The following is a 9,292-nucleotide window of genomic DNA, read 5'->3' on the forward strand; positions in this document are numbered from 1 at the left end:
TGGAAGCCCTAAAAATACAAAAAGTCAAAGTGGTCAACGGCTCGGTCAACTCGACCAGTGCTCGGTCGAGTGGCTGGTCGAGCTGGCTTCTCTCGTGCATTCTCCACTCGGTCGAGTCCTCCTCAGCACACGATCTAGTGGTGGTCGAGTGGTGCGGTCGAGTTGGACTCCGGACCTTGATTCTACAGCCTTAACTCTCTTGTTTTCTCCTCAGCATTGCTTCCATGCTCCTTAAGCTCCAAAATCACCTGTTTATGCATGAAAAGATGCAAATCAATGCAACTATACTCTAATGCATGGTTAGTCCTAAAGCTACACAATAATGGCCTAAATGGATAGCAAAAGATGCAAAAGTTGTGAATAAACTAAGGGAAAACAAGGTAAAATATATGAACATCAACACCCCCAAACTTAGTCTTTGCTTGCCCTAAAGCAAATAATCAAGACAAAAGAAGGTAGGTGAGGTTTGAAAGTGGGATCTCAGCTCCTAAAGCTTGCAAATAGACTATCTAGAATCAATGTCCAAGTTACTAGTACTATGATGCAAGTTAAATGAGCTATACTTAAAGACTTTAAACAAGCATATCACAACCTTCACTGATTTGAGCCTTAGACATCCACATGCATTCAAATCAACCATTTCCTTTAACATTCATTAATCAAGAACATGAATCAATTCTATGCAATGCATAAACTCATTTGGCTTGGCAGTAAAAGGTTTAGAGACAATGATGGTCTCTTTTTAGAGTAGGGCTTATCAATATCAAGGTTCTCTCATAAAAAATGAATTGAGCTTTAGAAGAATGCTAAAGGTAAGAACACTTAGACACATACAAGAACAAAACCTTGTCTACCCAAAGGTACCCAAAGTGTTTATCCTATCAATCTGAACCCAATTGATCCTAGTGCTACCCTTTAACTTCTTTTCTTCTTTTTCACCCTTTTCTCTTTTTGGTTTTAAAGTCTTAGGAGAGGTTTCTTATTTGATCTTTCTAGTGGAATGGGGGATTCTTACTTATTTGCTATGGTTCTATTTTCTTCTTATTCTTAAGACATATAAGCATTTTGCTAGACTTCTCTTTCCGTTCTTTCTTTTCTTTAACTAGAACCATCTTTAAACAACCTTATTCTTCCCATTCTTTCACTAGACTTTAAATTTTCTTAAACACATTCCCCTCCTAAAGACTCTAACCTTTTCTTTCTTTTTTTCCTCTTTTCTTTTCATAATAGCCAAGTCCCAAACCCAACAAGTGAACCACCTAGTCCTATCTAGTTTGAAAAATGCAAACTAGAACTACACAAGGCTTTAATCTTGTCAGTTCAAACCTAACACTTTCTACCAAGCTCAATCCCAAAAATAGGCCTCACACTCACAAGAATAAACATGGCTTAAAAGAAGGTTTGGTTTAGGGGTAGGGGAACTGATTCTTAATGAGGAAATCAGCTACTTGGATCAACAAGAGTGGTAAAAAAGGAAGAAGATGATCCAAATATGTATGTGGTATCCATGAGTTTAAAGCATTGCACACATTGATAATTGAAAGTCAATATTAGGTTCTTATAAATAGGAAATGGTTTCAAATCTCAACATCCTTCAATTTAGACCAAATGCAATGTAGGAATTCAAGGCCTGGTTCAATCTTATTCTAACCACTCAACTAGCATCAAAGTACTATTAACTTGGGCATTGATCCTAGTCTAGTGAATAAACAAGCTAATAAGGGAATACTCAACATAGATCCCTAATGCAAGTACTATACAATCCTACATGAAACATGCTAAACAAGATCCTAATGTGCAGTGCAAACTACATGAACACTCTTTCTTTTTATAAAGATTTTTGCAAAAAATTTCAAATTTTTAGGGTTTTTCTATGCCTTAGATGCTATGCAAGTATTAACATGATTATGCTAAAAATTTGAAATAAGAATCACAAAACACAATGTCAAATGCTATCTCAAACCCTCCCCCAAACTTAAATCACACAGTCCCTGTGTGAAAGAAATTTGATTGAGGATTCAAGATGAAAAACAAAAAACAAAACACAATGTCAAATGCAATGATATCTACAAGGGAAGGTGATAGTGGTACCTTAGGGATTGTGGAAGTAGTTGTCCACATCCATCTGCATGCTGTCATAGGAGTAGTTGGGGTCTTGTTGGTGACTTGGAGGTGGAGATTGGGGCAGCTCGACGATGGGGATCGACCGGGACTCGGTCGAGTACGTGCTCGAGTGGGGGGGTCGAGCTGGACCACGAGTGTCAAAATGCGGTCCTTGCTGCTGGTAGAGTGCTGGATCCATGAAGTACTGGGGTGGGATGGGAGGGTAACCTTGATATCCTGGATAAGCAGCTGGAGGTGGGAAGCCATAGGTTGATCTGGGCTGGAACTCGGCCGAGTGCGTTGGAGGTGCTCGGTCGAGTGGGTGCTCGAGTGACCCGGTCGAGTACCTTGAAAAGGGTTGTTCTCGGGTACTTGAGCTCCTCTTCCTCTGATTTGGCTCATACATTGAAGCCCTAGCTGGTTCCACAGGGTTTGCAACTCTAGAAAGTGCTCTAGTTGAGCTACTCCTCCTCAAAGGGCTTGATGGTGTAGGTGAAGAATTCCCACTCTTCAACTCAGCAATCTCCTTCTTTAAGCCTTTGATGGACTTAGCCATGTTGGTCACCTTCTTCTTCAGCTTATCAAACCTCTTCCCATGCCATTTGTTCCATTTTTGCAGAAGGGTTAATCTCTTGGTAGCCTCCCTCACTCCTCTACTATCTCTTGGGTTGAGCTCATAATCCTCAAAGTAAAATTGCTCCTCCCCATCAGCCATTTGCACATCTCCAGCTTCATCAACTCTAAGTTGAACTATCCCATCAAACAAATGCTCTTCAGCTGGCCAAAAGTCAATGTTGGCTCCTTCTTGAATGGTAGTGAGCTCTTGGTTAGGCAAAATCAGTTGCTTTTTCCCAAGTGTTGGAAGTTCAAAGTTGAAAATGTGATTCCCTTGATGCATCTCCTTGGCTAGGATGAGAGTAGAGGTGAGGTAGCTAGAGTCAATCCATCTTGGTGAAACCCTTTCTCCTCTAAGTGGAACCTTAGCAGCTTGAAGGATTGGAGTAATGATGCCTCCAATGGTTAGTGCTCCTCTTGATCCTTTGTTCTCCAACTTGCCAACCCAACTTCTCAAGTAAATCATGTGGTCAATGAGAACCATTGCTAGGTCAGTCTCCACAGTGCTCCCAAGAATGATGGTGCCATTTCTTGCTTGGAAGATGACTCCATTGAGAGCCAAATCAATCATCTTTAGCTCCCCCTCATTAATATTCCCAGTTTCCTTCCTAGCAAAGAAGGTGTTGGCAAGAGCTTTGTGGAAGTACCTTAGGACTGGGCTCCTTATTCTTGAACTCTTGGAATTGGAGGATGAGTAGTATTTGTTGTCCCCAATGGTTTCCCACACAGCATAGAGCTCTTCTCTTGGAATCATCAAACTCCTATTGCTCCCAACCTCAAAACCAAACACATTGGCTATCTTCTTCATTGAAAGTTCATACATTTTCCCTTTGATTGTGAAAGCAATGTGACCAGCTCCAAACTCAGTATCCTTCCTTGCATATGTATGCAGCTTGACTGTGGCTAGAAACTCACAACTCTCTTCTTTGTATCCTGAAACAAGATTTATATTGTGGTGTGAATGATGATGTATGCAATGGTGAGATATGAATGGAATGATGGATGGGTGTTTCAATTCCCCTTATGCTATTGCAGTACAAGAGGTATCAATCCTAAATGAGTGTTTGTGAACAATTAAGATATGCATATGAATCTAAGTTAAGACAAATGTAAAGATTGTTTGTCACTAACAATCCTAGGAAGAAAATGTAAAATGCAGAAAATAAACTACAAGAGCTAACAACTAGATGCAGATGAAACTGAATGATTGAAACAGTGATAAAGCAAGAACAGAAACAGAGACTACTACTAATGAACTAATGCAAGATAATTAATGAACTGAAAACTAAATGTATGCAACTGGAATGAAACAGGAATGAAACAAGACAAACACAAATCATAGACACAGAGTTCTGGGGATGAACTCGAGCAGCACTCGACCGAGTGTAGGTCGAGTGGGTGGTCGAGCTAGACTTGATGCAGAAACAGAGCAATGCAATAAAAACAGAGTAATGCTAAATCCAATCAAACAACAAGCAAGCAACAGGATTAAGACTAAGATTTCAATAAACAAAGAAGGTCCTGAGGATGGATTCATGGGATGGACTAATCATTGTGGTTATCACACAGTAAAGAATCTACACAAGCAGGCATTAAGCAATACATCTCAAACCAAACAAGACCTCTAATCTCTTAGCAAGCCTAATGGTAAGCTCTAGATCTAGCCTTATCTATGCTTCCTAAACATTGGTGTGATGCTAAGAAGCTTGAAATCAGACTCTACCCTCTCAGATATAGAATCAGCATTAAGATCATCTACCCTAGAAGAGATCTACAACAATCAAGCTTGACCAAGTCACACAAACCACAAGATCAATCCATCCTAACCCATCCTCAAGATCCTAAGGAAACTACTCACAACAAAACATGATGTGACCAGCTCCAAACTCAGCATCCTTCCTTGCATATGTATGCAGCTTGACTGTGGCTAGAAACTCACAACTCTCTTCTTTGTAGCCCTCCATGCAAAGCCCCATAAACTTAGTTAGGTTGCTCTTCTCAAAGAGGTACTCCACATCTTCACCAATGGCTAGCTTCTCCATGGTTTCCTTGTGTGGATATCTTGTCCCTAAGAACTCCATTCTCATGAAAGCATCATAGAGTTGCCTCTTTGACAACCCACAGGACTCAGCTTCTCCATCATCCTCTATCTCTTCTTTTTCACTTTCTTCCTCACTCTCATTCTCACTCTCCTCTTGTTCAACCTCAACTGCTGGCCTCTTCCCTTTGGCCTTGTGTCTCCTCATGAACTCATTGAGAGTTGACTCCCTTTCCTCCTCACTCTCAGTCCTCTCAGGATCTTCCTCAACTCTCTCTCCCCTTGGACGCGGCATCTGGCTCGACCGGCTGCTCGAACCACCACTCGGTCGAGTGCATGATCGAGTGGGGCGTCGAGTGGTCCTTCCAGCTTGTCCTCTTGATTCAAGGCTAGCATCATGACGTTCCATGGAGGTTGCAGTGGTTTGTTGAGACTTCCTAGTGATTCTTGAAGACATTTTTCAAATAGAACTGAAGGGAATAGACTCAAAGCTCAAAGTTAATAGGTTAGTGAACCAAAAACTTGAAAGAACTAAGCTTGAGCAAAAGATAAGCTATGAGAGAGACTTTAAGACTTCAATTCAATGGTTTTGAGCAAATGAGAGAATGTGAGAGGTATAATTTCGTGCAAAGTCTATATAAAGAAGCTAAGGGGACAAAGAGACAAGGGTGGAGCGTCCATACCATTCAAATTTGAAATGGAAATCTTTGACCTGCTTTTTGCTGCCACTCGACCCCACACTCGACTGTACACGGTCGAGCACCTTGACCAAATTTTGAAATTTCAAAATTTTTCTTCTTTTTCTTCCCTCCACTCGATCGTTCTAGTGATTTGAAGATCAAATGGGCCTCAATTCCTTTCCAGCTCGGTCGAGTACCTCTCGTGGGTAGGTCGAGTGGGATTGCGAGTCTCCTTCTCCAAGTCTAATTCCCTCCTTACCCAACTACATTCTCACCTAAAGGCCTGTCCAACACAAACAAAAAAGAAAACACATCAAAACTACAAGGAAAATAAACCATATTTACAAAGGATACCTTGGGGACTTCCTCCCTAGTGACCTTGTTTAAAGTCACTAAGCTTGACTTTGGTGTCCTTTTTAGACTTGGTTTAGATACCAAGGAGGTGATGAAATCCTCCCTGGAACCTCTTGAGCACTGTGAAGTTGATCCTTGATCACCTCACCCATAACACACAAACCATGTTTCTTCTTGATTTTGAGCCTTGGTCTTGCCTTCCTTAAGGACCTCTTGTTTAGCTTAACTTGAAGATCCTCAACCATACTAGTCAACTCTTGAACTGCCCTTTTAAGCTTTTCCACAAAATCATCTTGAAAGGAGAGCTTAGCCTTTGGAGTTGCTTCACCACTTGAACCTTCTTGACCCCCTTTGTCCTTGATAGTAAAAGGTTGATCATCAATGGTAGGAAGGTTGGTTGGGTTATAGATGTTAAACTTCATGGCTATATCTTCAGCAATGTTCAAGGTCACAAGACCCTCTTTGACATCAATAACTGCTCCAACTGTGGCTAGGAATGGCCTTCCAAGAATGATTGGATCTTCAGGTTCCTTGTCCATCTCCAACACCACAAAATCAGTGTGAACCCTTGCCTTCCCTATCTTGACTGGGACATTCTCCAACCTTCCAACTATCTCCTTGTTTGACCCATCAGCTAAACATATATGAAAGTTGGTGGACTTGAAATCAGTTCTCCCAAGCTTTTGTGCTATGGAGTATGGCATCACACTTGTTGAAGCTCCCAATCACAAAGGCATTGGTTGTAGTGAAGATAGCTAAGTGTGCAAGGCAGATAGAATGGACCTGGATCCTTAAGCTTGATTGGAATGATAACTCCTCCAAGGTCCTCAAGATCCTTCTCATCTTGAGCTTCAGCCTTCTTCTTTGACAAATCAAGCAAAACGTCTTTGTAGAGAGGATATGGATCATACTGTTCCAAGGCAGGTCCTCTCTCTTCTTCTTGGTAAGCAATGGTGATCTCTTGTATGGCCAACACTTCCTCAACCACAGCTTCTTCAGTCACAACCACTTCCTTCAAAGCCTTCTCTTCCTCTTGTTGCTTAGCCATCATCTCCTTTCTCTCAATGATTTCCCTAAGCTCCTTAATCTTTTGTGCTTTGAAACGTCCTGGGAATGGAAGAGGTGGCTTGTAAGCAGGAGGAGTGTACTTAGCAGGCTTGACAGCTTCTGAGTCTGCAACTCGATTGGCCACTCGAGCATGCACTCGATCGAGTGGCTGTTCGAGTACTTGGTCGAGTGCAATAACGGACTCCAGTTGCTTTGCACAAACGTCACTTGGGGCTTCAGTAACTAATGAATTCCCCCCAAACTTGGACTTCACTGTCCTCAGTGACTTCCTCATCAGAGATATGAATGGCTTTTGCAGTGAACTCCCTTGGATTTTGAACAGCTTTTCCAGGGAGTTGGTTGGGTTTAGGAGCTGAAGTAGAGGCAATGTTACTCTCCATATACTTCATTCTGGAGTTGAGACCTTCAACCTTCAAGTTCAGATCATTGTACTGTGATGTGAGCCTTTGATTCAACTCAGCAAACTGTTTGGCTTCCTCAATCTTGCCTTGTGTTTGCCCGATCAACAACTGTTGCAGCATTGCTCTTAAGTCTTGTTCCTGGCCCTGGTTAGTCTGAAACCCTGGTGGGGGACACAATTGGGGCTGGAACACTTGGTGTTGTTGCTTGGGGATGTAGTTTTGTTGCTGTTGAGGTTGAGGAGGTGGATAGACCTGGTCTTGAGGGTTGGCCACATTGGTGCTCCTATAAGAGAGATTGTTGTTCTTGAAACCTCCTTGGTTGTAGCCTTTGAATCCTCCCTGGTTCTGCATGTAGCACAACTCAGCAAATTCAGGCTCCCCCTCTTGAACTGGAGCTTCCTCTTCACCAATGAAGGGAATGGACTTGGATTGGCTGAGGAGGATCTTGTCAAGCTTCTCATTGACCATCTTCAAATCCTTCTTATACTTGTCCTCTTGATCAGTTGAGGAGCTCCTTATGGTCCTATCATAGTCCTCATTATAATTTCCATCAGATTGAGTAAGATTCTCAACTAATTCCCATCCTTCTTCCACATTCTTGTTGAGGAAATTGCCATTAGAGGCTGTGTCAAGAAGCATTCTTATCTTGGGAAGCACTCCTCTATACAAGGTGCTTAGAAGTGACTCATTGCTGAAGCCATGGTGAGGACACTGAGTTTGGAATCCTTTAAACCTCTCCCAAGCTTCACAAAAGCTCTCATTATTCCTTTGAGCAAACCCAGAAATCTCATTCCTCAGCCTAGCAGTCCTTGCATTGGAGAAGAACTTGGCCAGAAAAGCTTTCTTGCATGCATCCCATGTGGTGATAGCTCCAGTAGGTAGAGTCTTCTCCCAAAGGTGAGCTTTGTCTCCAAGAGAAAATGAGAAGAGCCTTAATTTGAATCCATCTTCACTCACTCCATTGATCTTAGTGAGTCCACATATTCTGTCAAACTCATCAAGGTGATCTAGTGGATCCTCCATTGGCAACCCATGAAACTTGTTGGCTTGTATCATTGAGATCAATCCACTCTTGATCTCAAAGTTATTGTTTGCTACTGAAGGTGGCACAATTCCAGCCCTTTGGTTGTGGGTATTGGGTGCATCTCCTGCACCAATGTGCCTTGGTCTTTGCTCATGGACAGCTTGTTGCTCCATGATGTCTTGACCTTGTTGTTGTTGAACTACTCTTCCTTGCTTATGTCTCAAACCCTTTTGTAGCCTGTGGATGTTGTCAATAGGATGTTGAAGACTATCTTTGCTTTTTGACCTTGTGTGCATCAACAAACTCTACTACGGACTCGAACAGGTACACGGTCGAGCGCAGGCTCGAGTGGGTGGTCGAGTCGACTGGGAAGTAATGGCTAATTTGATCCGGCTTCTGGCTCGATCAGGTGCTCGATCACAGCTCGGTCGAGTAGGTGGTCGAGTGGGTACCTGAAACACAAAACAGCCAAGCAAAGGAAGATTCCAGTTCAGTAACTTCACAAGTGTTTAAAACGAACTTAATCTTAGACTAATAATGATCCTAAATGTCACAAAACACACTCAAATGGGCAACGGCACCAAATTGAAACTGACTTTCTTTGTGGTGTATGAATGAATGATGTATGGAATGATGATGTATGGAATGAATAGAAGTCAGGGTGTTTCAATTCCCCTTATGCAGTTGCAGTATAAGAGGTGTCAATCCTATCTGAGTGATTGTGAACAATTAAGATGTGCATATGAGTCTAAGTCAAGCCAATTGTAAAGATTGTTTGTCACTAACAATCCTAAAATGAGATATGAAATGCAGAAAGTAAAAACAACTAGAACAGGATACTAAATGCAAACAGAACAAACAACTTAAAGCTATAATGAAACTAGAACAAAGATAGAAACTATGCTAATGAACTAATGCAAGACAAATAATGAACAGGAAACTATGTGAATGCAATGGAAATGAAACAGGAATGAAACAAGACAATCACAAATCAAAAACACAAGTTCTG

The 9,292-nt window shown here is 41.8% G+C and overlaps 1 non-coding gene across 1 annotated transcript; it reads left to right on the forward strand.

Moving 5' to 3' along the window:
- The first annotated feature begins 7,953 nt into the window (after nucleotides 1–7,953).
- LOC147950124 (small nucleolar RNA R71) lies at nucleotides 7,954–8,060 on the forward strand. The gene has a single exon (XR_015565084.1). It is a non-coding gene; the product is annotated as a small nucleolar RNA R71 (small nucleolar RNA).
- The last annotated feature ends 1,232 nt before the right edge of the window (nucleotides 8,061–9,292 follow it).

Source organism: Camelina sativa, chromosome 1 (genome assembly GCF_030686135.1).
Source record: "Camelina sativa cultivar CO46 ecotype springtype chromosome 1, ASM3068613v1".
NCBI lineage: Eukaryota > Viridiplantae > Streptophyta > Magnoliopsida > Brassicales > Brassicaceae > Camelina > Camelina sativa.